The 24,224-nt window shown below is 35.4% G+C and overlaps 1 non-coding gene across 1 annotated transcript; it reads left to right on the plus strand.

Moving 5' to 3' along the window:
- The first annotated feature begins 23,601 nt into the window (after window positions 1-23,601).
- On the plus strand, window positions 23,602-23,708 carry LOC141705732 (small nucleolar RNA R71). Its single transcript, XR_012568464.1, has one exon. It is a non-coding gene; the product is annotated as a small nucleolar RNA R71 (small nucleolar RNA).
- Window positions 23,709-24,224: the final 516 nt, after the last annotated feature.

The following is a 24,224-nucleotide window of genomic DNA, read 5'->3' on the forward strand; positions in this document are numbered from 1 at the left end:
AGGAAAGGAGGAGTGTGGAAATGGTGGGGTGAATGTGGAGTAATAATCATGTTAGTTTGGTTTTTATTTGGCCAAAAGTGAGTGGATTTGAGATTTTACAAGAGTAACCTTCCAATATAGTTAGGTAGATTTGCATGCAAGGGCAAAGTGGTAATTTGGTTAGTAGAATGAAAGTGAGTGGGGTTAGAAATGTCTTCCTTGCCCCTTAGTTGAATTGGAAGAGTATTTGCATGCAAGGGTAGCCATGTAATTTGCTAATTATAACAAATAAAATTTATAAAGATTTATTTTTATAAAATAAAATACAAGTTCAAGAATTATAAAATTTATACCATAAAATAACTTGGATTTTTAGAGACTTTATAAAATCATTTTCAAAATTTGTGAACAAAATACCTTTTAAAAGAAAATTTTTCCAAAGCTTAGAATATTCCTTATAAATCAAAAATACAGAAATTAAATAAACTCTTGCTTTGAAAAATCATATACTACACAAAGCAAATTTATAATGCAGAAATTTTCACTCACACTAGTGTACAATCATTGAATATATTTTCATTTGACTTTAATATTATACCCAATCCACAAATAATATTACATAAAATGCCGGTCGTAACAGATTCTGTACAAACAAAGGGATTACCAGACAATTTTCAGCTCCTAGTACCCCTCAGCAAAATGGAGTGGTAGAAAGGAAGAATCGTACATTGATTGAAGCTGCAAGAACTATGTTAAGTGAATCAGGTCTTCCAATATACTTTTGGGCTGAAGCTGTCAATACTGCATGTTATACTTAGAATCGAACTCTAATCAACAAAGACTTCATGAAGACTCCTTATGAGATTATGAATGAACAGGAACCTTCTATCAAATACTTTCATGTATTTGGTGCCAGATGCTTCGTGCTCAAGGATGGAGATGATCGTCGTGGTAAATTCGAGGCAAAAGCATATGAGGGTATTTTTGTTGGATATGGAAGAAGATCATACAGGGTGTATATCATTGATCAACATAAAGTAACTGAAAGTGTCAATGTTACATTTGATGACACTAAACTCCCTAGTATCCAAACTGAAGATCCTTCTGAGAAACTGAAGTTTGATGATATGTCAGATTCAGAATAAGAACATGATCAAGAACCTGAGGTTGTTTCTGGTGAAGAACCTGTTAATCATGATGATACTCAAGGTAATGGTGATGGAAACATTGGCAACAATGGAGATACCACTGCTACTGATGAAGAATCATCAAGTCAACCTGGCAACAACTCAGGGGAAGATGCTGAAGGATCAACTAGTAGGACACAACATCCCAATGAATTTCAAGGCGAATCATCAAGATCAAATCTTCTAAGACAGACTGTCTGGAATAAAGCTCATCCTTTTGAATTGATTATTGGTGATCCAGATGTTGGAGTCAGAACTAGACGTGCTACTCAAAATGAATGTCTGTTCTCAGGATTTCTTTCTGAGACGGAACCTAAGAAGATTGAAGAAGCACTGATGGATCTAGATTGGGTGATTACTATGCAAGATGAACTCAATTAGTTTGAACATCAACAAGTCTGGAAACTAGTACCTAGACCTACACACAAGAAAGTTGTTGGTACTCGGTGGGTATTCAGGAATAAACTAGATGAAGATGGTGTGGTTACAAGAAACAAAGCAAGACTGGTAGCTAAAGGGTATTCTCAAGCTGAAGGCATTGATTATGATGAAACATATGCTCCAGTAGCTGGAATAGAGACCATCAGGATATTTCTGGCATTCGCAGCATTCTCGAACTTTAAAGTTTATCAAATGGATGTTAAGAGTGCCTTCTGAATGGAAAGCTGGATGAAGAGGTGTATGTAGAGCAACCTCCTGGTTTTGAAGATCCAGATCATTTGGATTTTGTCTACTTTCTTTTCAAGGCTATCTATGGTCTCAAATAGTCTTCGAGAAAATGGTATGACACTCTCTCTGAATTTTTTATTGAAAATAGCTTTATTAGAGGTGTCATAGACAAAACTCACTTTTCTAAAAAGCATAAGAATGATACTATATTAGTCCAAGTCTATGTGGATGATATAATATTTGGGTCTACTAATGATAATCTCTGTAAGAGATTTGCTAAGTTAATGCACAGCAAATTTGAAATGAGCATGATGGGAGAGCTGAAGTTCTTTCTTGGATTACAAGTAAATCAAAGGTTAGATGGAACTTTTATTTGTCAATCCAAGTATCTCAAGGAACTCCTTAAAAAGTACAATCTAGAGGATTCTGCATCAGCAAGGACTCCGTCAACTACAGTTGTCAAGCTTGGACTATGTGAAAACTCCATTAAGGTAGATGTCACAAGCTACCGAGGTATGATTGGCTCGTTACTCTATCTTACTGCAAGTAGAGCAGATATTATGTATGCTACATGCTTATGTGCAAGGTTCCAAGCGGATCCTAGAGATATTCATCTCGTTGCTGTTAAACGAATCTTGAGATATCTTAAGGGAACACCAAATCTAGGTATTTGGTACCCTAAAGAATCTGGTTTTAACCTTGTTGGATATACAGATTCAGATTACGCAGGAAGTGTTATAGATAGGAAAAGCACCTCAGGGAGTTGTCAATTCCTAGGTAGCAGACTAGTCTCATGGTACAGCAAGAAACAATAAACAGTTTCCAATTCAACGGCCGAGGCTGAATATATTGCTGCTGGAAGATGCTGTGCTCAGATCTTATGGATTAGGAATCAGATAGGGGACTATGGCTCTGTATTGAACAAAATCCCTATTCTATGTGACAATACAAGTGCAATAGCCATCACCAACAACTCTGTGCAGCACACAAGGACCAAGCACATTGACATCAGGTATCATTTTATTAGAGAGCACGTCATGAATGGTACTGTTGAACTATTTTTTGTTCCAACAGAAGAACAAATAGCAGATATTTTCACTAAACCACTTGATGAATCCACATTTACCAGATTAGTTGGTAAATTGGGTATGTTGAATAGCTTTAGTGATTAAACTAGTTAATATCTGAGATCTGTTCTTGAATGAATTTACAAATAAATTTTTCATGAATGAAAAATTCATTTGCACATTTATTTTATCATATTTATCATTTTTCTTGCTTATTTCTATGTAAGTTTTATTATCTTATCTTCTTTATTTATTCTACTTGTTAATTTTCATATCTCAGAATATTTTATTTTCTCTAAAAATATTTTTCTATGAATTTTATTTGCTAAAATTCAACAGAAATCTATTTTTGGAATTAAATATAATTACTTCTGAATATTTTAATTTTGTAAATATATTATGTACGTGTAAATTCTGTTTAATTTGTTTTATAACTGCAATGACAATCGGCAAGACTATTGAAATTGTCTTGCTAAAAGTCATTCTAGTTTATATGTGTTTATTTTATATATTCAATATAGTCTTATATATTTCTTTTTATTTTGTACTAGAATGACAATCGGTATGACTATCGATTGTCTTCCTAGTTTATTCGGTTAAAATTCATGTATTTTATACTGGTATGACAATCGGTATGACTATCAGATTGTCATACCGGTTATTTTTATTTTCTTTAAAAAATCCAACCGTTTTCCTGGTATGACAATCGGTATGACAATCCCGGATTATCATACCAGTTGTAGTACTTAGTATTGATTTCTGTTTTTTTTCTTCCTTCTCAGTTTTTGTAACCAAATCTCTCATAAACCGCGTACTATCTCTCCTTTTGTTTTTTTCTTCCGATCAAAACCACCATCGCAATCACCATTGTTCTTGCTCGAGTTTTTACTCAGCACACTTAACTGTCATATATACATATACGTGTGTATACATACAGTGAGGAAGTGCTGCCAATTTTTTTTTAACTTTTTCACTTCGTTTTTTTTCTTTCCAAAATCAGTTTTTTTTGGTATTTCAATTTGGTTTTGTGTCTTGTGAGTTTGCAAATCTGCTTTTGTGAGTTAAGAATATTAACGAGATACATTTCTTTCTAAATTTTTCGGATATAATTGAATTAATTCAAATTATTAATTTTTTTTAATTCGAATTTTCTTAATTTAATTCTTAAAATTCTGAAAGTGTGTGTTTTATTATATTTTTATGGCTCTCAATTTCCAAATTGTCTCGCATAATCATGTTGGTTATTTTAATCCAGAAAATTGTGATGTGGAAAAATTTAAGCCTTGGATTAGATTTTTAAATGACCATTCGATTGTTAGCACTGCTATTAAATCAAATGTTCTATTAAATGTCGATCTGCTTAGACTGATTTGCACAACCTCTACTGTGGCCGATGATTCTAAATCTTTTTCATTCACCGTGGCAAACATACAATATGTAGTTGATGAAACAATCATCAATCGAGCGTTAAATTTTCCAATGGACAATTTCTGTAATTTACCCTCTGAAAATGAGATTTCAAACTTTTTCCATGCCATTCACTATCAGGGGGTGATTAATTTAACCAAGCTGTCTAAATCCAATTCGGTTTCTGAATGGGATATTTTCTTCGATACACTTTCCAAAGTGTTTTCCAACTGCACGAAATCCAACTTTCACAACATCACTTCCACTCTGCAGTATATTGATCTTGCGGTTGTTTTCAATCAAAGGATCAATTTTGGCAAACTACTTCTACCCATTCTTCTGAGACGTCTCACTACAGCTTTGCGTGATCATTCTACGAATCGTAGGGTTTCATGCTACTACGCTCGTTTTCTTATGCTTATAGCAGAACATCTTCTCACACCTGAGCATAAGGCTCTTTTTGCTAACTCATCAATAGCTGAACCCCCTCCGGTAAGCAAAACGATCTACACACGCCAAGACATTACCTTCAAATTCATGCAAGTTCCAGTACCTGTATCTGCTTTAATGGCCACTTTCATTCCTTTACATTTTCAATCTTCGCGGTCATGAACAGCAACCTCAACCTCCAGTGGTTCAAGCCACCCAGGCACAAACATCTGATGCTCTTCCACTGCAGGTAATAATTCTTCACTCTCAAACTATTCCTACTTCTGTTGAAAGACCCTTAGTGGTTGATAGGGCTGACCATGAAGTTGTAGAACCGCAGCTTCAATCCCAGGTCATAGAGCCAAACACAAAGTCACAAACTGTCTCAAACTCTCCCCCACTGTCAAAAATGTTACGGAGGATGTTAGTAGGAAGTAGTGTTTCTGGATGTGAATGAACCCTCAGCTCTGCCTCCTCCCAAGAAAAGAAGAACACTTACTGAGGCATCTGAAAGCCCATCCTTGTCCTCCCAACAGGACATGGACTTTGAAATGGCCAATGAACAATTACTAGAGACATTCTCTCAACATGATGGATCTATTGAAATTCGCCATAGGGCCATGGCATCTTGTACTGAGTCAAGCACACTTCCATTGCTCACAATGGAAGCATATAGACCAATAGATGATACTCAGGACACATAGAGAGGAGTACACATTGAGTCGGTTACAGTGCCTGCCATAGTTATGGAAGAAGAGCAGTCAAATGCTTCAGAGGGAAAATCTGACTCTCAGCCACCTCTAATAGAGTCAATTTCTCCCCTCCCAGATCCAACACCTCTGGCTCCCTCACGGGATTCTCCACTCGCAGATTTATCTGGAGAAAGTGGAGGGAAACTCGGTCAATCTATCCCTGAAGCAATTCAAACATCTATTTCACATGAAAAGATAAATTTGACTGAGGATCGGGACTCGCGAATTCCCATTGCACCACCACTGACCTCTCTTGAAGAGGCTAGGGTGATTTTAATTGCAGGTATAGAAGACCAGCTACAAGATGGCTCCTCACGAGCACTTATATTTAGAGAAACACAAGCACGTGAGCTGAGTGAACCAGACACGAGAGATATTCAGGTGAGCGCACACACAGACACAAACACTGAAAATCTGTTAGCTCAAATTGCTGCTCTGAAAGAACAACTTGCTAAAAGTCAGGCTGAGGCTCAAACATTCAAAGCACAAGTGGTTGAACGGTCTTCTTCTTCCACCTCGGTTAACAATCAGCTGGCATTCATTAGAAATGATATCTCAGATTTCAAGACCACTGTGATACCAAAGCTTAATTCCATTCAGGAATTTCCAACTTTATCAGCCGACGATATTGCAAAATTCTGCTCTCTCCATACTAGAATGAATTCTCTTGAAGACCTGGTTGAAATGAGTCATTCACTAGACTCTTCCAGATTCGTGAAGATAGAAAAGGGCATGGAACATCTCAATGAAGGGATGAAGCACTTGTATTTCATGATTAAAAATTCTCACTACCCTAATAAAGAACAAAGGACTTTCTTTGAAGGGACGTCTGGTGGAGGCTCAGGCTCTGGAGGTAATGGAGGTCAGGGAGGGTCTAAAGGAAAATCTGTAGAACATTCCTCAACTAAGGGGGAGAAGCAAGGGAGAAGTGGAAAGGGTAAAGAAAAAGATTCTGATGATGTCTACTATAGTGGAGAACAAGATGACTGATATTTTTGACGTTCCCACTGAACCAGTCTTGGAAGATAAAGATGGTTTCTTTGAAGCTGAGGAGGAAAGTAATTTTGAAGACTGGGAAGAGGAAGCACCAGTGGATCCTGTTTTTGAGAAAGAGTTCCAGCAGCAGCAGTCAGAGTTGAATAGAAAAGAAGCTGAACTTAAAAAGATATCCCAGATCATTGACATGAGGAAAGACATCCAACGAACAGAAACTCTTGAAAATCAACATCTTCATGACATTAAAGCTAAGGAAAGAAGAAGAGATGTCAAACTAAAGATTGGTGAAAAATGGGATGAAGCAAGAAGAGTTATTGATATACCTCAACTGAGTACAAACAATGATATGGAGTTTCTACATCTTCTCGACAGGCTGGAAATTTCTAATCCAAACAATGATGTGTACATGCGTGTTATTAAGACTGAAATCTCAAGGATCACAGCTGCTTTTGACAGATCTCTAAATGAAATGAGCATATTTGTATATTGTTAGAGTGAAGGATCTTTCAAGGTATCACTTCATCTGTTTGAGAATCGTTCTTTATCAGAGATTTGGGTTCTTCTCAACAAAGTCAAAAGAAGCTCAGAATTGAATGAAGTCCTTCGTGAAAGGCTAAAAGAGTTTGCTAATAGGCCTAGTCCTCAAGTGTTCAACTTGCCCTTTCAAGTAAGATTCTTTAAGTCGGACTGTCTTCAAATCAGCCAGCTCAATTCACAATCTCTTAAAGACTACTCTGCTAAGCATCTTGTCTGGATGGAACATCACTTAAGAACTGCTGGATACTCATCTGAGTTGAAAACTAAAGCTGCTGATCTGATTCAAGCTTATTATAAAAAGAACATTAAAAGGTATAATCAGTTTAAGAATAAGCTGAAGTCAGTTGGAGTTCAAGCAGTTAGACCAGCCGGCTTCACTTTAGAAAAGGATCGTGTCTTTGACAAGGAGTTGCTTCAAGATTTGGAAGAAGGTGAATTCGGAAGGGAAGACAACTGAATTCAATTAGCTCAACTTAATGTAATATGCTTAGAGCCTTATGAATCAAGATAGACAAATGTAGTCATATGTTCAGTCTAGAGGAACATCTATCTTGTATTCACTTGTAAATTTCTTTTGGAATCTGGAAAATGTTAAATATAATCCAGAACTTTTCTGCTATTTAATTTGCATTACTGTTTATATCTTTTTCTTATTTGTTAGTTGAGTTATCCTCTAGGTATTTGTTGTTATTCTCTAACAAACAAATAGGGGGAGATTGAAAGGCATATGTCATAGACTATTTGTTTATTCGAGAATTTAACTCAACTCAAATAAGGATGTAACAAGTAAATAGTGGTTCTATCGTCAAAGAGATCTCACTAAGTAACATATGTCAAAGGATTAAGTAACATTGTTCATCTACAGACTTGAGGACTTAATTCACTGGAAGAAGCTCAAGAAATTGATCAAGCCTCAGTGATATAAATCAAGATTGTGGATTTAATCAAGTGATAGAGATCTCATCAGGGTATCATATATTTACAGGGATTTAATCTGAAGAAAATCAAGTTATTAAAGTCAAGACATGAAGAAACGTCACGGAAGTTAGTCATTCACGAACCAGACTGTACATCGAGTGTCAACATTGAAGTGTGGAATTGATTCATAATTATCAGAAGATTTTCAGAAGAATGGTTGTTGTTCAAGAGTAGTATTAATTCTCTATTAATTAATTAAGTCATATAATTTAATTAAGAAAATAAATTATATCTACAAAGATTAATTTATTGATTAATTGGATTAATTGATTAATTAATTCTGAATTAATATTATGCATTTTCAGAATTGATTTTGAATTTAAATTCAATATTAATTCAGCAAGACAATCTTTTGTACTAGTATGACAATCAGTATATCATTCAATAGTCATACCGAAAGTCATGCCAGTTCATTTAATTGTCTTACTGAAAGTCCTACCAGCTGTTGGGATTGTCTTGCTAGTTCATTCATTTGTCATACCGAAAGTTCTACCAGCTGTTGGGATTGTCTATCTAGCTCAACGGATTGTCTTGCCAATTCAGTGAATTTCTGTTGAATGAATATAAACGAAAAACTCAGACAGAAGCTCATTAATTAAAAAGAACAACAACCTGAAGAACAAACAGCAGAAGCATTTCATCTCTCTCAACTGCATTTCGAGCCTATTAATTTCTAGTCTTTAATGTTAAATTCAAACCACTAGAAATCATTATCTTGTTATTGTGTAACTATCTAGCGGATCAAAATCCCTAGAATTTAATCTCAAATTGCTTTTAGCATTTGATCTTTTTATTTCAAAAATAGAAAAAGTTCATGTCGAATTTATTCTAGATTTGGAATAATTTATTTGAGATTAATCCCTTGTAAACGATACCGTTATTGTAACACCTTTCAAGTTTAATAATAGTTTTATTTAACTTGAATTTTGTTTCACTTTTTTATTCCGTATTTTATTCGATTAAACAGTATAGTTTGTATTCAACCCCCCTTCTACAAACATATTGGGACCTAACAGTTAGGGTCGGAAAATGGGTCAACCACCCATAAAGAACCCAGCCGGTTAATTGCCAGAATCCGGCGAGGCCAAATTCCGGCAGAGCTCCGATCTCAGTCGAACAAGCATCGTTCGATCGGGATTTCTTGTTCGTTCTGCTTAGAATCAATCCAACAATCCAATTGTACACTGAACATCAACAATCATCTGATCGAACATAACATCTGATGAAAACAAACATTGAACCCGGCGGACCTTGAATTATCCGGCCAAATAACGATTTGCTTCAATCCTTGACTAAAATTAACATGTTAGATACCAAATCATAGCTTATAATACCTACAGTTAAACCCCTATCATCAACACAACAGCTAATTGACGACAAGAACAAAACATTGAGTCAAAAATTCGACTTATTAGATCGAATTCGAACTATTAATTATAGCAATCAATTATCACAATCAAATATACGAATTTACTCCTAAGCGTTCCAAGAAGCTTAATCAAGTGCCAAAAACATCAAATAATCAAAGATTAAAGAAGCCCCAAATCCAAACGAGAACCCTAGAAATTTATTTCAAAATTTACCAATTGTTTGATGTTTTATTGAAGAAATTAGCTAGTAATCATCGAGAGCTTCGATTTCATTACTCGAACTGCATAAACAGAGACCGAAATAACCTTCAAACTTCCGTTTAATTCTCACAGCTCAAGAACACCCCCAAAACTGATTTTCCAGAACTTTTAATAATTGAACTGATTTTTTTATGATTTTTTTATAATTAATTAATAAAAATCAAGCTATTTATACTTACAGAAATTTAATACCCCAAAATAAATTAAGGGTGTTTTTATTCCCAAATTTTAATAATTAAGCCCCAAAATAATAATTATGGGGAATAATTTTAAAAGTAATAAAATATAAAATTTGTATCAAAATTTCCAAAAAATTGCGAATAATTCAAAAATATAAAGATACGGTACATCACATTCATGCATTTACGATTCATGTGACAAATATAGCCCTTTTCATCATTTCTTCACATGTTGAACAGCGAACAACCAGTTCCCACTTGAGCAATTTTCCATTCTCCCATTGATTCCTATGAATATAGGACACTTGTATTTCTCATTCACAAATGATCAATCATAGAAGAAAAGTTGTGATTCATTCATTTGAAATTCGAATGATTTTATAAAAATAAAAACATGAATATTGTGGGATTTGACGTCCCTGTGGGGTCCCGGTACGTTTATTTTTGAAAAACAGATATGATACTTAAATTAACAGAAAACCCCGAAAACACATAAAATATATTCAAACACACATAAAATGAGATAAAACGAGTACCTCAATTAAAGACCCGAATAAATATGAGTCCAAATTGCAAATCGATTCATATAAATGTAGTTTAAAGACATATTAATTACTCGAAAAATTTTCTGGCTCACACGGAAATTCAAATAGCATTTATAACACGTAATATCATGGCAATGAAAATTTTAAACTTATTTAAACACTTAACATTTATTTAATTAACATATAATATTCACATAATTTTCCCGGATATTACGTCCTTCCCTCCTTAACATGATTCGTCCTCAGAATCTGCCTAGGAAAATAAATGAGGATATGTGGTTCGCATTTCTCTTTCCAACCCCTAGGTCGACTCTTCAACCTTGGGATTCCTGCATAAAACTCGCACTAAATATACAGACTTATTCCTAAGCACTCTTTCTTTCTTAAGTAAAATCTGCACCGGTCACTCTACAAAAGACAAGTCTGGCTGAATCTCGATCGGCTCGTATTCTATCACATGATTCGAATCAGGAAAATAACGCTTTAACATCGACACATGGAACACATTCTTGTTATGATACATGTGAGGTGGTAAAGCTAGCTCGGAAGTGACTTTTCCCACTTGACTCAAAATCTCAAAAGGGCCAACATAACGCAGACTCAACTTTCCTTTCTTTCCAAATCTTGATAAACCTTTCCTAGGTGAAATCGTCAATAGCACTGCTTCACCAACTTAAAATTCCATATCCTTTCTGGAAGGATCAGCATATTTGTGTTGACAATCTTGAGCTACCACTAATCTTTTCTGATTGAGTTATACTTTCTCTTTTGTCTGCTGAATCAATTCTGGACCCAAAAGCTTTCTCTCACCAACTTCTTCCCAACATATTGGGGATCTGCATCTTCTCCCGTACAAGGTTCGTAAGGAGGCATTCCAATACTGGCATGATAACTATTGTTGTAAGAGAATTTAACCAATGGCAAATGTTCGTCCCAACTTCCTTCAAAATCTAGAACACATACTCTCAACATGTCCTCAATAGTCTGAATTGTTCTTTCACTTTGACCATCTATCTGCGGATGATACGCGGTACTCATATTGAGCTTCATTCTGAGACAATCTTGAAAACTTCTCCAAAATCTTGAATTAAATAGAGGATCTCTGTCTGGAACTATGGATACTAGAACTCCATGTCAAACCATAATTTCTTTCAGGTATAACTGGACCAATTTATCCAATGAGAATCTTTCTTTGATAGGAAGAAAATGTGCTGACTTGGTCAATCTGTCAATAATAATCCAAATAGCATCATGATTTGCCCTGGCCCTCAGTAATCGAACTACAAAATCCATCGCAATATGTTCCCACTTCCATTATGGAATGTCCAATGGATGTAGAAGTCCACTGGGCCAATGATGTTCCGCTTTGACTCGCTGGCAAGTGTAACACTTACTTATCCATTCACTAATTTCTTTCTTCATATTTGGCCACAAAAGTTTTCTCTTAAGTCTCTGTACACCTTCGTACTTCCGGGATGAATTGAATATCTGCAGTTTTGAGCATCTTGAAGAATCTCATCTTTCAGCTTGGCTACGTTGGGTATCCATATTCTGGAAGAAAATCTTAGTATCCCTTTATCATCCTTTTGATTCCCAATTTCTTCTCCTGTTAACTGATCTCGTTCATGGCTCATTACTTCCTCCAGACATCTTCTTATTTTCTCTAATAGCTCTAGTTGAAAACATATTGCACACAACATATTTGTAGACATTCTTAAAATATTAACCTTTATTTCAAGCATATCAAATTCCTTGATCAATTCCTCAAATGAAGTAATCATGTTTAGCCTTTCTTTTCTGTTCAAAGCGTCTGCCACCATATTTGCTTTTCCTGGATGATAGTAGACGGTATAGTCATAATCCTTGATCAATTTGAGTCATCTTCTCTGCCTCATATTCAATTCCTTCTGGGTGAAGATATGCTTCAAACTCTCGTGGTCCGTGAAGATCTCACACTTTTCTCAATAAAGATAATGCATCCATATCTTCAATACAAACACTATAGCTTCCAATTCAAAATCATGAGTTTGGTACTTTTCTTCATTTGGTTTCAACTATCTTGAAGCGTAGGCTATCACTTTGTCATGCCGCATTAAAACACATCATAATCCTTTATACGACGTGTCATTATAGATTACAAAGTTGTTCGATTCCATTACTTGAATTGCAAAAACAGAGACCAGAATCACTTCTTCGACTAGGATCTTGGTCGAAATCCAGGTCGTGAATCCTAGTCGAAACCTTTCGACCAAGAATCAAAACAAGGACAAATTTTCGACCAAGATCCAGGTCGAAGGTTCGACTAGGATCCTGGTCGAAATCCAGGTCGTGGATCTTAGTCGAAATCCTTCGACCAGGATTGAGTGGCTGGCCCAAAATTCGACTAGGATCCAGGTCGAATTTTTGACTAGGATCCTGGTTGAAAAAGGGCTGAAAACTAAAAAAAAAAAAATTGTGAAAAATTCCAGAAAATTAAGGAAAAATCCCAGAATTAAGGGAAAATTCCAGAAAATTAAGGGAAAATTTTGGGAAATTAAGGAAAAATCCCAGAATTAAGGGAAAAATCTAGAAAATCAGGAAAAAATCCAGAAAATTAAGGAAAAATCCCAGAATTAAGGGAAAATTCCAGAAAATTAAGGGAAAATTCCTGGAAATTAAGGAAAAATCCTAGAACTAAAGGAAAAATCCAGAAAGTTAGGGAAAAATCCAAAAAATTAAGGAAAAATCCCAGAATTAAGGGAAAATTCCAGAAAATTAAGAGAAAATTCCTGGAAATTAAGGAAAATCCCATAATTAAGGGGAAAATCCAGAAAATCAGGGAAAAATCCATAAAATTAAGGAAAAATCCCAGAATTAAGGGAAAATTCCTGAAAATTAAGGAAAAATCTCAGAATTCAGGGAAAATTTCAGAAAATTAAGGGAAAATTCCTGGAAATTAAGGAAAAATCCCAGAATTAAGGGAAAATTCCAGAAAATTAAGGAAAAATCTCTGAATTCAGGGAAAATTCCAGAAATTAAGGGAAAATTCCTAAAAAATACCAGAAAATTCCTAAAGAAAGGGAAAAAGGTAAGGAAATGATAGGGAAGTTCTAAAAAACAACCCTGAAGCCGTGTACAAGGCAAATCGTTGTAAATGTGTAGGTCGCTCCACACTTTACGCCAAAACGATACCCTGTAAGGGAATGAATGAACTTAACTTCTGTGAAATCTTTTACGATTTCCCAGGAGTTGGGGGGAAAATGATAGGGAATAAAATAAACCCTGATTGCGTAATTAATATCGCATTAATTGTATTAACATTGGGCTAACAGTTAAGCCCATTAAAAGAGGCCCAAGACCTTTGAATAAGGGCCCAAAAATAGCCCAGGAATATAATTGGTATTAAGTTAACTAAACCAGATAAGGTCCAACAATGAAGCCCAATTAGAAAGGGCCCAAAACCCTGATTATTAATTAATTTCATAATTAATTAATAAGGGAAAAATCAGCTATTAAGAAGAGTCCCAATAAGGACATAAATCCTAGTAGATTAGCCTCCAAGGGACCTAAAAGGATAATGAATCAGTTTCCTACCACTTAGGACTCCAAAGTCCATTCTAATTCTGAGAATTGCCAACCAAGTCTCCTAACCCAAGTCCAATTCAAGGACTCCCAACATCTATATAAGGGGCCTCACCCTACCAATAAGAGGGACGTTTTTAGACTTAGTCCTTGGAGGGCATGAAAGTCACTACGTCCTTGGTGAGCCCTCGCCGCCATAGCCCCGAGGGCAAGTATCACCAAGAACTATGTTTTTTGACTTGATCCTTGGCAATCAGCAAGGTACGTAGGCATCTTGTTAAGGCAGATTGAGTCACGAAACACAAGAGCAGTCAAATCGAGCCTCGAAGCTCACGTTCCTTAGTAATAAATACAGCAATCATATACCCTAGTTTTTGATCCATAACAATCACATAATCCTGCTTATTATCTCGAGAATAATAACACAAAGAAAATTAACGAAGGATTATCCAAACCTTTCAACTCTTGCTCAAAATTTCAAATAAACCAACAAATGGTGGATAGGTTTGCAACACAACCTTCCAACCTCTTTCATCACTTCTTACTATCCTCAGAAATCAACAAAATAGCAAAGCAATGGCACAAAAGCTTAGAGCTAAATATAAAATAGGAACCTGAACAACTTAGCTATAAACCAGCCCAATAACCTAAACTTAACTCTATAAGAGTTAAACAACACGCGCCTATCTTATGTGATCTTCCTATGACTCACTTAAGATAGTCCTAAACTTGTTTCAGTGACCATAACTTGTAGCTCTAATACCAACCTGTGACGCCCTCCAAACCCGGGGTCTAGATTTGGGGGTCACTAACCGATAAACAAAACTAAATTAGGAACAACGGAATAATATAATAAATTTGACCCCTTGCATGCAACTGGATTTATCACATGTTATAGTATGAAACATACACTAATACAAACCAAAGGATATTACAACCCATAAGTCTATTTAGTTTTACAAACTATTCAAATTTTATTACAAACCTCGAGACTAGTCAAGTGTCCCAAAACAGTCTACCTGGAAAATACACCAAACTATTTACAAGCACTCGACTTCTGATCAAACTTGGAACTCAGGCCTGCTCTGACCTAGCTGAAAGAATCAAAATAATAGACAAGTATGAGCGAAAGAAATGCCCATCAAGCAGTATATAGATAATGATTTAAACTAACAATATCAATATATCTGAAGAACAAAACCAAACGATAATACCTAAGCAGTATTAAAAACTGATATACGTTTTGATAATTAAACAACAATTTTATATATCTTTTTACAGTGATGACTCCGGACCATGAGAAATGACATCCTTAAAAACATAACTCCCCATTTCTCATGGTCCAGAGTCATCTCAACAACTGATGGTGAAGTAACTAGAACAATTAGTTATTCGCTAATTTCAACTCAAAGTTTCACTGTATAGAATAATTAGTAGCGAAATGTAAAAACGTTTAACTATTCTGAACTTAGAATAGGGAAATAGTACTTGCAATATAACACAAGGAGGTTCGAGAATATTTGTATGATATAATTAACAATGTGTTAAGTAGAATGATAAACTATTCTGAAATTAGAATAGCGTAGAAAACTTTCCTGGTATGCTCTAAAACCTTTCACTAAAACCATGGCTTATAACTGCTGGCTATTGATTCCGTTTAACACTTGACTGCACTCCTTGCTACTCGATTCTATAAACAAAAGGACTATCTTAATTAATATAACCAAACTCAATCGACGTAACTATAAATCTTGACGTCTACCCGATCGTTTATAACTAATCATGGCATTTTAAAATTGTAAACAGATAGCATGCATATCACATAGCACGTAATCATGTTATTCATATAACACATAATCACATATTTCATGCAACACATAAATCAGATCGTCACAAGATAGGTCTCAGTACGTTCAGAACTGAAATCAGGTCAATAACAGTATTTATCGATTACATACCGACTCAGAATGGATTACAAATCAAATTGACTTTTTAATGCAAAATAAATTAGGTCTCAAAAGTATTTTTATTGAAAGCGTAATATTTTTCTGAGTCTGTACGCGTTCGTTTCTTATTAAACGGACGAACGATTTATTTATTACGAATAAAATAAGAAATAAATGGAAATAAATCAATTAATAATAATATTAATTAACTGTTATATACCAAAATATAGTATTTAAAAGTTTAAAAGTAATTTTTACGAATATTTTGTATTAATTAAAAATAATTTACATTTTATTTAACTATTTATAAATAAAATCAATTGATTTAATAATTTAATTAATTAGTTAAATTCATAAATAATTAACTAAAATAAATTAGAAATAATTAAATCAAATTGTATTTTCAAAAATAAAAGAAAATACTTTTTGGAATTTTAAATAATAAGTAAACAATTTTTTTAGAATTAAAATAATAAGTAAATGATTTTTAAAATTAAATTAAAGATTTTTAGAAATTAGAAAAAGAATTTTGTAATAAAAGTAAAAAGAAATTAGCATTAACAGGTTCGGGGAATTGAATTGGGGAATTTCCGGATTAAAATCGGGTTATTCTCCGGGTTGAAAAACGGGTCAGGGTGGGAAAATGGGTCAACCACCCATCAAGAACCCAGTCGGTTAATTGCCAGAATCCGGTGAGGCCAAATTCCGGCAAAGCTCCGATCTCAGTCGAATAAGCATCGTTCGATCGGGATTTCTTGTTCGTTCTGCTTAGAATCAATCCAACAATCCAATTATACACTGAACATCAACAATCATCTGCTCAAACATAACATCCGACGAAAACAACCATTGAACCCGGCGGAGCTATAACTGACTCCGTTGAGTTCGCCACCGTAGAAATCAACAGTTACACCTTGAATTATCCGGCCAAATAACGATTTGCTTCAATCCTTGACTAAAATTAACATGTTAGATACCAAATCATAGCTTATAATACCTACAGTTAAATCCCTATCATCAACACAACAGCTAATTGACAACAAGAACAGAAAATTGAGTCAAAATTCGACTTATTAGATCGAATTCGAACTATTAATTATAGTAATCAATTAACACAATCAAATATACGAATTTACTCCTAAGCGTTCCAAGAATCTTAAGCAAGTGCCAAAAACATCAAATAATCAAAGATTAAAAAAACCCCTAAATCCAAACTAGAACCCTATTGATTTCAAAATTTACCAGTTGTTTGATGTTTTTATTGATGAAATTAGCTAGTAATCATCGAGAGGTTCGATTCGATTACTCGAACTGCAAAAACAGAGACTGAAATCACCTTCAAACTTCCGTTTAATTCTCACAGCTCAAGAACACCCCCAAAACTGATTTTCCAGAATTTTTAATAATTGAACTGATTTTTTTATGATTTTTTTATAATTAATTAATACTTACAGAAATTTAATACCCCAAAATAAATTAAGGGTGTTTTATTCCCATAATTATAATAATTAAGCACCAAATAATAATTATGGGGAATAATTTTAAAAGTAATGAAATATAAAATTTGTATCAAAATTCCCCAAAAAATGCGAATAATTTAAAAATATAAAGATACTTGGTATTTGAAATATGAATGATTTTATAAAAATAAAAACACGAATTTTGTGGGCTTTAACATCCCGGTGGGGTCTGGGTCCGTTTATTTTTGAAAAATAGAAACGATACTTAAATTTACTATAAAACCCCGAAAACATATAAAATACATTCAAACACACATAAAACGAGATAACGAGTACCTCGAATAAAGACGCAAATAAATACGAGACCAGATTGCAAATCGATTCATATAAATCCAGTTTAAACACATATTAATTACTCGAAATATTTTCTGGCACACACGGAAATACAAATAGCATTTATAACACGTAATATCATGGCAATGAATATTTTAAACTTATTTAAACACTTAACATTTATTTATTTAACATATAATATTCACATAATTTTCCCAGATATTACATCCTTCCCCCCTTAAGAGGATTTGTCCTCAGAATCAGCCCAGGAAAACAAATGAGGGTATTTGGTTCGCATGTCGCTTTCCAACTCCCAGGTCAACTCTTCAACCTTGGGATTCCTCCACAAAACTCGCACTAAAGACAAAGACTTATTCCTAAGCACTCTTTCTTTCTTATCTAAAATCTGCACCGGTCGCTCTACAAAAGACAAGTCTAGCTGAATCTCGATCGACTCGTATTCTATCACATGATACAAATCAGGAAAATAACGCTTTAACATTGACACATGGAACACATTCTGAATATGCTGCATGTGAGGTGGTAAAGCTAGCTTGTAAGCGACTTTTCCCACCCGCCTCAAAATCTCAAAAGGTCCAACATAACGCGGACTCAGCTTTCCTTTCTTTCCAAATCTTGATAAACCTTTCCAAGGTTAAATCTTCAATAGAACTGCTTCACCAACTTCAAATTCCATATCCTTTCTGGCAGGATCAGCATATTTATGTTGACGATCTTGAGCTGCCACTAATCTTTTCCGAATGAGTTCTACTTTCTCTTTCGTCTGCCGAATCAGTTCTGGACCAAAAAATTTTCTCTCACCAACTCTTCCCAACATATTAGTGATCTGCATCTTCTCCCATACAAGGCTTCGTAAGGAGGCTTTCCAATACTGGCATGATAACTTTTGTTTTAAAAGAATTCAACCAATGGCAAATGTTCGTCCCAACTTCCTTCAAAATCTAGAGCACATACTCCCAGCATGTCTTCAATAGTCGAAATTGTTCTTTAACTTTGACCATCTGTCTGCGGATGATACGCGGTACTCATATTCAGCTTCGTTCTGATAAATCTTGAAAACTTCTTCAAAATCTTGAATTAAATCGAGGATCTCTCTCTGAAACTATGGATATTGGAACTCCATGTCGAACCACAATTTCCTTCAAGTATAACTGGACCAATTTATCCAATGAGAATCTCTCGTTGATAGGAAGAAAATGTGCTGACTTGGTCAATCTGTCAATAATAATCCAAATAGCATCATGATTTGCCCTGGTCCTCGTAATCCAACTACAAAATCCATCGTAATATGTTCCCACTTCCATTCTGGAATGTCCAATGGCTGTAGCAATCCACTGGGCCTTTGATGTTCCGCTTTGACTCGCTGGCAAGTGTAACACTTACTTACCCATTCCGCGATTTCTTTCTTCATACTTGGCCACCAAAAGTTTTCTCTTAAGTCTCTGTACATCTTCGTACTTCCGGGATGAATTGAATATCTGGAGTTTTGAGCATCTCGAAGAATCTCATCTTTCAACTCGGGTACGTTGGGTATCAATATTCTGGAAGAAAATTTTAATATCCCTTTATCATCTTTTTGATTCCTTATTTCTTCTCCTGTTAACTGGTCTTGTTCATGGCTCATTACTTTTTCCTGACATCTTCTTATTTGCTCTAATAGCTCTGGTTGAAAAGACATTGCACACAACATATTTGTAGACATGCTGGAAATAGTGACCTCTATTTCAAGCTTCTCAAATTCCTTGATCAATTCCTCAGATGAAGTAATCATGTTTAGCCTTTCTTTTCTGCTCAAAGCGTCTGCCACCACATTTGCTTTGCATGGATGATAGTTGATGGTACAGTCATAATCCTTGATCAGTTCGAGTCATCTTCTCTGGCTCATTTTCAATTCCTTCTGGGTGAAGATATACTTCAAACTCTTATGGTCCGTGTTGATCTCACACTTTTCTCCATAAAGATATTGCACACATATCTTCAATGCAAACACTATGGCTGCCAATTCAAGATCATGAGTTGGGTACGTTTCCTCATGTGGTTTCAACTGTCTTGAAGTGTAGGCTATCTCTTTGTCATGCTGCATCAAAACACATCCTAATCCTTTATACGACGCGCCCTTGTAGATTACAAAATTTCCTTGATCATCTGGTAAAACTGATTTTTCCAGATTTTTTAATAATTAAACTGATTTTTTATGATATTTTTTATAATTAATTAATAAAAATCAAGGGTGTTTTTATTCCCATAATTATAATAAATAAACCTCAAAATAATAATTATGGGGAATAATTTTAAAAGTAATAAAATATAAAATTTGTTTCAAAATTTCCAAAAATTTGTAATTAACTCAAAAATATAAAGATATTGGGTATTTGAGATACGAATGATTTTATAAAAATAAAAAACACAAATTTTGTGGGCTTTGAGGTCCCGGTGGGGTCCTGGTCCGTTTATTTTTGGAAAACAGAAACGATACTTAAATTAATAGAAAACCCCGAAAACACATAAAATACATTCAAACACACATAAAACGAGATAAAACGAGTACCTCGATTAAAGACGCAGATAAATACGAGTCCAGATTGTAAATCGATTCACATAAATACAGTTTAAACACATATTAATTACTCGAAACATTTTCTGGCTCACACGGAAATACAAATAGCATTTATAACACGTAATATCATGACAATGAACATTTTAAACTTATTTAAACACTTAACATTTATTTATTTAACATATAATATTCACATAATTTTCCCGGATATTACATAATAGATGTACTCTCGATACTAGATCAATAACCATATCCTATCTTTCATGAAAACAATCACGAGTTTATAAATAGAATAGTTGTTAAACGCATAATCGCTCACAACAACTCCTTTCTACTAGAGTTGAACAAGATTTCATACTATTATTGAACACATAACAAATATGCTTATTTGACTGTGCAATGAATGAGGTCTTAAAAGAATTATACAATAATACCCATGTAGCGAGCGTCAGGTTAGCGGATCCCAGACTGTCACAGCCTTAGGTCACTAGGAATAAAGTCCCCTAGAACTTAATAACTCGAGTATTAAAGAGCTCACTCTTGATCAATATGAATCGGCTACTAGCCATTTGACGCCTAGCCTTATTCACAACTAGAAATGAAATCCAAGTTTTCCACCAGATTAAAATTCAGGTTCTTACGCCATTACGTGAATACCACAAATTCTAGATATAAACAAGTGATTAAGTCTCAACAAATAAACAAGTATAATCATGATCTAGTTCAAAAGCAACCTATAAGACTTCTAAATGAATTTTATTTCAGGGCATGCAAATCAATTCATTAGGACTTAAACAACCCTTTATTCGTCATCACCACACTCAAATCAACATCAACTTATCAATCAGAAATAGCTCAACCTAAGGGATCATGTTATATGCATGCACATGCAACTATATGAACTCACATAAAAACACAAACAAATATGTCCTATATGAATAATCATGGAAAAATATGAATGAAATACAACTAAACATTCAACATGAATCTATATGAATCTATATGGACACACTTCATTAATCCTTACATTATCACCCCCAAACTTAAAATTTTCAATGTACTCATTGAAGGTAATAATAAGGATACAAGGCATACCTAGTTAGCGGGAGGATTACCCTCTTCGGGTAGAGGATCAGGTGGCCAATCAACCTCGACACCAGTGTCTCAGAAAATAGTACCAAGAGCGCGTGTCAAATCTTCAGCAAAATATTGGTGGATGTCATGCATGGCCTCAATACGCCGAATCAACCTTCTATACTGCACATCACAAACACCAAACCTATCAATCGTATGTGGTGCACGAGAGGACCCCTCTGTAAGCATGAGAGGAACCGTCTGCTCACCCCTTATATTATTAGAGATATATTCCAACCCCTTGTCAGGGGGTGCACCTAAGAATGCATAACTCAGTTGATCTGGAAGTGGGTTGAGCTCAAGTGTGGGAGCTTCTTCAATAGACGGCTCGAGATGCTCCTAAGAAATTTTCAGCTCTACTAACCCACGAGAATCGAATGGCATATCCAACTTCCTATTCCACGGAGGTACATTCACAACCTGCAGATGCTCTGCTCCTTCTTCATCTTCAATAATCAATTCTCCTATTAAGGATCTCTCTAAGGTATCTGACTTTGGCAATTGCTCAAGCTCCAAATTCAAGACAAAGTCAACCCACTCTACTTTAAAGCACTCATCTTTAGCTGTGGGTAACTATAATTCCTTGAACACATTAAAAATGACCTTCTGATCTTGAACCTTTATCATAAGCTCTCCTTTTTGCATATCGATCATAGTTCGGCCTGTAGCCAAGAATGGTCTTCCCAAGATTATGGGAATCTTTTTATCCTCCTCGAAATCCAGAATTACAAAATCAGCAGGGAAGATGAGTTTGTCCACCTTGACCAAGACATCCTCCACTACTCCTCGTGGATAAGTGATGGTACAATCGGCCAACTTTAAGGACATATTTGTCAGTTTTGGCTCAACTAAATCAAGTTTCTTGAAGACAGATAAGGGCATCAGGTTGATGATAGCTCCCAAGTCACATAAACACTTGTCAAAAGACAAGTTTCCAATGGTGCAAGGTATCGTGAAGCTTCCTGGATCTTTAAGCTTAGGAGGTAGTTTCTGTTGTAGCACAGAACTATACTCTTCCTTTAGAGCAACGGTTTCCAACTCCTTAAGTTTTAGCTTCCGAGATAGAATACCCTTCATAAACCTAGCATAGCTCGGCATTTGTTCTCGAGCTTCTGCAAAAGGTATACTGATATGAAGCTTCTTGAAAACCTCCAAAAACTTAGCAAATTATATGTGGAACTTATGCTTTTGAAGCCTTTTAGGATATGGCGGAGGTGGGTAGACCTGTTTCTCCCCTGTATTACCCTCAAGAAGATTGCTTTCAACAGTTTTCTTCTTCGGTTCCACCTCGGCATCCTTCTACACCACTTTTTCAGCTATAATCTCATTTTCTGGAATTGGCAAGGGTGCAGACGCACCTGCATTCTGGACAGAATTTTCAGACTATTCGTCTTGCTGAATTTGGGGACTAACGACCTTTCCAGACCTCATGGTGATGGCGTTCACCTGTTATTTAACTTCTCTTTTCTTGGATTGGCTTCTGTATCATTAGAAAGCGTTCCTGGTGGTCGATTCAATAAGATGTTAGAAATTTCCCCTATTTGGTTCTCCAGAGTTTTGATAGAAACAGCCTAGCTTTGGCTTATAAGAGCCTGGTTTTTGCACATAAGCTCAACTCCTCCAATTCAGATTTTTTATTCGAAGATTGACCTGCACCTCCATGAGTTTGTTGTTGCATTCCCATTGGCTGAAACTGTTGCATTGGTGTAAATTGTTGCTGAAAACCAGGAGGATTAAATTGCTTGTTTCCAAACTGCTGGAACGGCTGCTGCATCGCATTCTGATTGTTGTTCCAGCTGAATTTGGATGATTCCAGTTGTCAGGATGATAAGTGTCTGGAACTAGTTGTTGCAGCCTCTGAAAGTTGCTCACAAACTGTGATGATTCACTAGATATAGCGCATTGCTCTGTCACATGCGAACCTACACACATATCACAAACACTGGTTATTTGATTAACACCATAGTTAGCCAGAGAATCGATCTTCATAGACAATGCCTTTAGTTGAGTAGTGATAGCCTTAGCTGTATCCACTTTAAGAACTCCTGCTACCTTGCCCTGTGGAAATCTCTAGGTTGGATACTGATATGCATTAGCAGCCATCAGTTCAATTAGCTCACAAGCTTCCTCATAGCTTTTTGCCCATAATGCTCCACCCGATGCTGCATCGAGCATGGGTCTTGACTGTGCTCCCAAATAATTATAGAAGCAATTGATGATCATCCAATCAGGCATTCCATGATGAGGACACTTCCTAAGAATCTCCTTGTAGTGCTTCTAAGCTTCACATAGAGACTCTCCCGATTGCCGCACAAATTGAGTAAGAGCGTTCTTGATTACAGTTGTCTTCTCCATAGGGAAGAATTAATGAGAAACTTTTGAGCAAGATCTTTCCAAGTAGCAATTGAACCAGCTGGTAGAGATTGTAACCAACTCTTAGCTTTGTCCTCCAGACAGAATCTTCAGAAATATTATTGAACTTGAAGGTCTCGCAAATCTCGAAGAAATCCCTAATGTGCATATTGGGATCTTCCGTTGGAGAACCCCCAAACTAGACTGAATTCTGTACCATCTGAATTATTCCAGGCTTGATCTCAAAGGTATTAGCTATGATAACTGGCCTGACAATGCTAGATTGCATGTCATTAATCTTTGGTTGAGAATAATCCATCAACGCTTTCGTAGCTGCTGCTGGATCTCCCATTCTAACGGAAACTAGAGTACTTGAAACACACACTAGTAAAACGTGAAAGTAAAAGAATCTGAGTCAGTGTACTTTAACGACCACTGATGTCAAGAACATAAACTAAAAATTAACACTGAGTCTCTGACAATGGCGCCAAAAACTTGTTAGGG

Source organism: Apium graveolens, unplaced genomic scaffold, assembly GCF_009905375.1.
Source record: "Apium graveolens cultivar Ventura unplaced genomic scaffold, ASM990537v1 ctg936, whole genome shotgun sequence".
In the NCBI taxonomy this organism is placed as follows: Eukaryota; Viridiplantae; Streptophyta; class Magnoliopsida; order Apiales; family Apiaceae; genus Apium; species Apium graveolens.